At 44.0% G+C, this 8,236-nt stretch overlaps 1 long non-coding RNA gene across 2 annotated transcripts in view; it reads right to left on the bottom strand.

Annotated features, from left to right (window-relative positions):
* Positions 1 to 2,708: 2,708 nt before the first annotated feature.
* The window catches only part of LOC135114446 (uncharacterized), a 246,405-nt gene continuing 240,877 nt past the window's right edge, over positions 2,709 to 8,236 (bottom strand). For both annotated transcript variants that reach the window (XR_010275498.1, XR_010275499.1), the window contains exon 8: positions 2,709 to 3,775. This is a non-coding gene — a long non-coding RNA (uncharacterized LOC135114446). The remainder of the gene's footprint in view (positions 3,776 to 8,236) is intronic.

Here is an 8,236-nt window from a genome sequence, read left to right as displayed (position 1 = left end):
TTTTTTTTGTTTTTTTGCGACTTTTATACAAATGTCGAGTGAGTCCTGATTTTACGCACAAACTGATGAAGACGTGACCAGAATTGATCCTGGAGAGGGGGAACAGGGTGCGGCTGTGAATATTTTGGGGTTACAGTCGTAAGTGTGGCTGCGGCCGTGGCTTTGGCGGCAGAAGTAGCAGTGGTATCAAAAACAGTCGTTGTTGTATTTGTACTGCAGATAGTAGTGGGTATGGTGGTGTTAGGAACCTTATATTGTATGACAATAATTAATCAATCTATGTATACGATAAAACTCTCCGAAAGTACAAGAGTAATATCGATACCAATAATATTCATATTCATTAATTAACTGGCGGAAATAGTAGTTGATGTATTACTGCTAAAAATACTATGTTGAAAGTAATAACAATACTCAATCACTCAGTAACGTAAAACTGGTCTATGGCGGGAGAAGTAATGACATTACATAATAGTAAGAACTATCGCATTAGTGTTGTATACAGTAGCGGTAGCAGAAGTGTCCAGAACAGTACACTGAAAAAAAAAAAAAAAAAAGCTAGACAATCAATCAAAAAAGTCAAATTGGACTAAGGCAGCAAACGTGGTGGTTGTATAAGCAGTGCTAGTAGCAATGTTTGCAGTATTGTTAAGAATAATGACAAGTGACACTAATTGATGTATCCATTACTCGCATTTTAAGAGCTCAACAGGAATGTAAGCGTTCGGAAAACTGCAGATTAACTACTCCAAGAACAGTCACCAGTGTGGACGAGTCTATTACTTGACGCAGTGGAGGAAGGACTCGGAGACAAATTGGGGGAGGGAAGAAAGCCAAAATAATAAGATGCTAACTGATTTTTTGGCCAGTAACAAGAAGCGAAATATTATGAAGCTGAAACACAACGTATAAGTAAGAACCGTTGTGGTAAAGGCATAATCCGGTGAAGAATAAAGAAAATGGACATACTGAAGGACGGATCGCGGTCTCCATCACTGACTGGTCTAACTTGAGAAGCCTGCCGTTCACCACTCATCACATTAATATCTTGAATCACCCTTCTTACACCTAAATCCTCGTTCCTCGGCACACCCAACACTTATGAACCACTTACCTCCTTCCCCAACACCTCCATTGTCCCGGAAAGCTTTAAATATCACTAGCACAAGCGAATTAACAGACATCAGGCTAGACACAATGCACGCCGGCGCCCCGAGCAACTGTGACGAGTAAACACTGACCGACAGCCTCGATGAAAGAAAAAGAAAATGCTTGATGAATTTACATTAATTACTACTTTGCTCAGGTGAAGCTGGGAGGAGATAATAATAACGATAGTCATGTTGATTTATAAATGGTGCAACATGCGATCAGAAAGTTTAAAGAGTGACAAATGTCGGTAAGATTAGAAGAATGGACGTGGGAGAGCCGCTTCTTTGGGGGAGGGAGAGACTGAGGCTGGCGCGATATTTGAATTAACGAGGAGGACTGACGAAATCTTTCCCTACCCAGCTTGGACTCAGTAAATGTAAACTTTTCAGGAAGATTACCGTCACCACCACCAACACTACCACCATGACTACCACCACCACCACCACCAATACCACCACCACTACTACTACTACTACTACAATTCGCACCACCATTTACGTACTTTCAACGCATCACACCCAGTACTGTAGCTTAAGGCCTAGTAAGGAACAGCTGGGTTTGTGTGACTAACTGGACAGAAACAACTTCATAGCATCGGTCCAACGTGGAGTGATTACCACTCCAGCCATCACCTCCATTAGGACAGTTACCACATTATCACGCCATGAGAGCTGAACAGGAGGAGGAGGAGAAGAAGAAGAAGAAGAAGAAGAAGAAGAAGAAGAAGAAGAAGGAGAAGAAGAAGAAGAAGAAGAAGAAGAAAGAAAGAAAGAAAGAAAGAAAGAAAGAAAGAAAGAAAGAAAGAAAGAAAGAAAGAAAAACAAAAAAGAAAAAAAAGAAAAAATTAAGAATTAAAGAAAAACAAACAACCAAACAAACGAAAAATGAAAAAATAAGTAAAAGAAGAGGATAAAAAAGCGAACAATAAAAGTAGCAGCGGCCGCAGCAACCAAAACATCAACAACAACAAGATAAACACCACCACACAATTCCAATCCTAACACCAATAACAGCAATACAGTTCGAATCATGAAAATCAATCACAAAAAAACATCCTCCTTGAATACACCGGAGATCTACACAGCACGTACAGCTCACCCGATCACACTCACGGCCGGGAACATGTAAGACAGATGGTACAGAATGCTCCCAAGATTTCACAGCCAAAAAGATAGCGAAGTTTGGTGACCGAAGTGACCCAAGACCAGGAGTTCAATACCTCCCTGGGTCACGTCAGCATCACCTGCATCCTGTTTTCCGTAAAGTGAAGGTAAAGTCATTTTGTAGAATTCATCTCCCATAACAGGTTACAAGAGAGAGAGAGAGAGAGAGAGAGAGAGAGAGAGAGAGAGAGAGAGAGAGAGAGAGAGAGAGAGAGAGAGAGAGAGAGAGAGAGAGAGAGAGAGAGAGAGAGAGAGAGAGAGAGAGAGAGAGAGAGAGAGAGAGAGGGAGAGAGATAACGGGGGTCTGAATCAGTCGCAGTTTTCTGTCGCTGCTTTGAATAGGATAAAATTTGGCAAGCAGAGATAAGTTTATTTATTAATACATTTTCTCTTGTATCTTCGAATATACACATTTGTGCGCTCGTTTTTGGAGACTCCAGCACACACACACACACACACACACACACACACACACACACACACACACACACACACACACACACACACACACACACACACACACACACACACACACACACCGTTACATACAAGCATGCACTTAGTACATTAGCTTTTCCCCAAACACCCGTTGCTTCCCTCTGCTTGCTTCAGGGCCGTTAAGGAGGGGATGCTCCATGGCCTGCTGCACCTCTTCAATACACACACACCCCACAAACACACACACACACACACACACACACACACACACACACACACACACACACACACACACACACACACACACACACACACACACACACACACACACACACAAAGCAAAACAAAGTGAAGCAAAAATCGTCATCTAGGTGAAGAGAAGGAAGTTACAGAAGACAAAAAGACTTCAAACAAACCAGTCGTCATGTGACATCCTCGCCGGACGACTATAAATGGCCTGAAATCTGCATGCAAACTAAGCTTCACCTATTGTTACCAACCTCTTCTAGTTTCTCATTTCAGTCTTCCCCAGTCTTTCTTTCCCAGGCACATTCTTTATAAACTATTAATGATATGCATCTCTATTCCTCGCATGGATTCACTTATGTGTTGGAAGTCCCTGGTACCATGTGTGGCGCCGCAAGGCTAAGCTCAGTACCTCCCGGCCTTAACACCCGCGGAAGACGTTCTGATTCCCACCGTCTTGGCTTCTCAGGCACAGCAAGGGAAGACCATCTCAGCGCGTCCCTCTGTCATTACCACGGCAATTTTGACTCATAAACGACATCAGTGAGGAGATTAAAATGACTCCGCCCTTCCTGTTAATGCTCGGATAAGTGAGATATGCCGAGGCAGGAGGCCTAAGCAGGGTCGTTGTCGCCTTTCTAGTTATGAGGTTACCAGCACCGTTAGTGGAGGCGGAGCGAGGCTGCTGGTGGCGCCTCCAGCATCACGCCAGATGCTGTTAACGACGCTGTTGCCGCAGTGAGGGAAAATCTATTCTTGCATGCTGCACGAGTTCCCTGCAAAGTAGAAGGAACCGTTTCGTAATTTTTTTCTTTGACTTCGCTCATGCTGAACACGTTTTCTGTAAAGTGTAAGGAACCATTTTTCTTTTTTCCTACTTTCTCTCTTTTTTACCTCACTCATGTGTCACTTGTGCGAGTGCAATACTTGTCTGGTGGTGGTGGTTGTGGTGGTGGTGGTAGTGGCGGTGGTGGTGGTGGTGGTGTAGGTGGTGGCATCGATGAGTCGCAGGTTAGTTTTGTCTGTATACAGGTATGACCTCTAGCCTTCATCTGCCCACACACATCCCCCTCCCCCCACTCTCTCTCTCTCTCTCTCTCTCTCTCTCTCTCTCTCTCTCTCTCTCTCTCTCTCTCTCTCTCTCTCTCTCTCTCTCTCTCCCTCTCTCTCTCTTTACTTTTGTACCATTCCACACTTGGGTTTGAAGGTGACACAAACAGGAATGCTCGCTTACGTGTCTCTCTCTCTCTCTCTCTCTCTCTCTCTCTCTCTCTCTCTCTCTCTCTCTCTCTCTCTCTCTCTCTCTCTCTCTCTTTGTGAGTGATCGGGCTCCAAATTCACAAATGTGACTGCTTTAAAAAATTGTGCTGATCAAAACTACATCGAATATAAATAAATCTTGCACGTGAATATCAAGTCGTTGGGAAATCCTGATTTTCTCTGAGGATGCAGTCTCAGCTGAGTCTCTGGGGAAAGTGAACCCTCTTCCTTTACAATTTGCAGGTGACATAAATCCCTGACATCTCTTGCCCTCCTTGCAGTCTGCTCTGGCCGCCGACAACCTAAGATTAAACCTCACTTTGAATATTTAATCTTTAACATCGTCACTCTCATATTATCCAGACTGAAGTGTGTTTTATTTCCCAACAATCTGAACAACTTTTGCCGTCTAATATGTATGCATGTATTTTTTTTTTTCAGGTGTGGCGCAATAATTATGTTCTTGCTGTTGCTGTGGCTCAAACCTCTCTATCAATGCAGTGAACATCCTTACTAATAAAACGATAAAGAAGTGTCATCTTAAAATATCGTCAGTGAAAGGAAAGGCAGAAAAAAGTTAAAATACGGCATGTAATGATGATGATGATGATGATGATGATAATGATGATTCCTTGAACTAAAGCGGCTTGATGATGAAAAATAGTAACAAAGAACACGAGAAAGGAAGACAACTCACACCACACACCCACACACACACACATGAAGACGTGACCCAGCACTCCCGTAATGGCGCCAGACAGGAGGCCATTCCGGTGGTCATTACGGATCGCTTCCCGGACGTGTATACAACCGGATTAAGACTTACGGTATACATAAACCCACACGCACACGGGTCAACACGCAAATAACCCACACACGCGTTGATGACAGGACCATACGGCTCACGTCTTCATCCGGAATCGCCGCGACTGACAGCCAAATGAAAGGAAATTGATGACATGGCACAGAGAAGCGGGAACGGCCTGTGACTCATGTTATTAGTGTTGTTGTTGTTGTTGTTGTTGTTGTTGTTGTTGTTGTTGTTGTTGTTGTTGTTGTTGGTGTTATTGCTGTTGCTGTTGTTCTTCTTAATGTTAGTATTGGTGGTAGTTGTGTTGTGGAGACGGTGATAGTAGTAGTAGTAGTAGTAGTAGTAGTAGTAGTAGTAGTAGTAGTAGTAGTAGTAGTAGTAGTAGTAGTAGTAGTAGTAGTAGAAGTAGTAAATGTTGTTATAACGGCACTAGTGATAATAGTAGTAATAATGACAGCAGCAACAAGAATAATAGTAAAAACAAGAAAAAGCAACAACAGCAATAGCAGTGACAGCAGCAACAGCACCAACAACAATAATAACAGTGATAACAATAACAACAATAATAAAAAGAATAACAAACGCCTCATAAACATTAGCAAGATCTTTGGTATTAGAACGCAACACCAGCAGTACAGCAGCAGCAGGTAGTGACTTTCCTCTTCCTTACAGAGCCTCACCTGGCCACGAAAAGAACAAAAAAATCAATAAGTAAGTTAAGGTTATACAAAGAAGAACATCGTACTGTTATTTCCTTCAAGCGTTGTTAAAGATCATCAAGGAGCGTCCCCACCTGTGTGTGTGTGCGTGTGTGTGTCTGTGTGTGTGTGTGTGTGTGTGTGTGTATTCAGGTGACATGACGCACGCACAGAACACCTGCCCGCTGCGGTGGTGATCTTTTTAATGACTTTAATCACTGCCCTTAACGACCTGCTGACGGCCTGACCAACGGGAGGGAGGCGGCGAGGGCGTGGACAGCGAGGTAAGGCGATGGTAAGCAGACGGGGAGAGGAAATCCGTACAGACGTGAGCTATGCGGGTAAGACGAGAAGGAAGAGGGGGTGGAAGGGGAGATAGGGGAAGGAGTTGTGTGTGTGTGTGTGTGTGTGTGTGTGTGTGTGTGTGTGTGTGTGTGTGTGTGTGTGTGTGTGTGTGTGTGTGTGTGTGTGTGTGTGTGAGAGAGAGAGAGAGAGAGAGAGAGAGAGAGAGAGAGAGAGAGAGAGAGAGAGAGAGAGAGAGAGAGAGAGAGAGAGAGAGAGAGAGAGAGAGAGAGAGAGAGAGAGAGAGAGAGGATACAAACACCGGGAGTCAAAGTGAAATAAAAGGAAAGTGAATGGCGATGAATGGAAAATGCTTATAAAAACAAACACTGTGTATATATTGAGTTTAATATATTTGTGGAAAGCATTCATGTATAATGGGCGCAGATCTAAGCGCTGGTGGAGAAGGAAGGGAGTAAACGGAAGCACAGGGAAAAAGGCGTGAAGCAGAGAGGGGGATAGACACACACACAAACATAAACACCACCAACACGACCTTTGATGAGTCGTGCCCGGCGCCCCTGTCCGCCCTTGACGACGCCTCCACCCACTCTGCCAAAATTTTGATGCACAGGAAGAGGGAAAAATGTCTCCTTGATATGACAGATCCATATCCTATCAAAGAGCCTACTCCCTCCTCGGCTAAAAACGACTAAACAACACGGGTTTAAGAGGCTAATATTTTGGCGTGCGAGTTGACCCGGCGGGTGTTTACGAAGCGTATGTCCGTGTATTTGGTTTGGCGCCGGCACCCACGCATACTACCTTCTACAAGTAATCAGTGGCCCCTCACACATCGCGGCTCTGAGGAGAAGCCGCCCCTTCTTTCCACAGTGACGGCGGCAGAGTCCATTACCGGCCATCACACGGCTGAGAGGCATCACCTGATCGCCTAGCCCGCCGCCCCGCCAGCTGGCCCCACCCGGCCACTCTTTCACTGCCAAACTCGCTCGCTAGATTTGCAAAATTGATGGAAATCTCTTTGACGCTGACAAAGTCTTTATCCGAACAGGGAATATGAGGCGCGACTAATGTGCAAAAACGAGGAAGACAAGGAAAAACCACACTTCATTTTTTATGACCTTCGACGTCACTTTCAAGACGTGAAGTTTAAGATTTTGCACAATTGTGAATTTACTCTGTCAGTTTTTGTGTGAGTCATTAGTGGGATGAAAGGGAACGCCAAGATAAGGGACGCCTGGCCGGCCACTCCGCGCCTCAAACACCCGCGGGAACACTAATGGCCTGTAGACAATGTTATACAAGAAATCGCCCGCTTTAATGGCCTTTGCTTTATAATGTCACCATTCATCTTGCTTAAATCTGACGATTTGTTTACAAAATATGCTCGAGGTTGATTTCTTGATAACCAGGATCTGTTGGCACACCTTCCGGCCGAGACATGCTGCCCGCCCCCGGCTGAGTAATGGCTGGGGAATGTGAGGAGCCGGGGAGCTGTTGTCGGGGACTCCCTCCCTTTGAGGCGGCACGGCAATACTTGTGCCAGAACCCTGAGAGATGCCTTGACCTGTATCAAGGCCTCGGGAAAAACAGTACTGGTCTGAAGTTCAGTACCAAATAATGTTGTTATCTGTCAAATGCGCGCAATTTTTACTCTATATCTAAATATACATACATAGAATAATATACATGCACTTTCATATCTATGTGTGTATATATATATATATATATATATATATATATATATATATATATATATATATATATATATATATATATATATATATATATATATATATATATATATATATATATATATATATATATATATATATATATATACACACACACACACAGGCACACACACACACACACACACACACACACACACACACACACACACACACACACACACACACACACACACACACACACACACACACCATCAGCAGCACTACTGCCACCCCCATCACGACCACCACCACCACCACCATCACCACTACCACCACCACCACCAACAAACAACAACAACAGCAATAACAACAGAATGCAGTTCGCGTGTGAAGATAAGATTATTCTCTTACAGCCAACAGTCATTTTCCGCATCTTCATAAATCAGCATCAGCCAAACCTAAGATCACAGTTGCCAGTGAGGCGGCGCGGAG

This window comes from Scylla paramamosain, chromosome 27 (genome assembly GCF_035594125.1).
Source record: "Scylla paramamosain isolate STU-SP2022 chromosome 27, ASM3559412v1, whole genome shotgun sequence".
Classification (NCBI taxonomy): domain Eukaryota; kingdom Metazoa; phylum Arthropoda; class Malacostraca; order Decapoda; family Portunidae; genus Scylla; species Scylla paramamosain.
The sequence above is the reverse complement of the archived record's forward strand: the minus strand, read 5'-3'. Positions and strand labels throughout refer to the sequence as shown.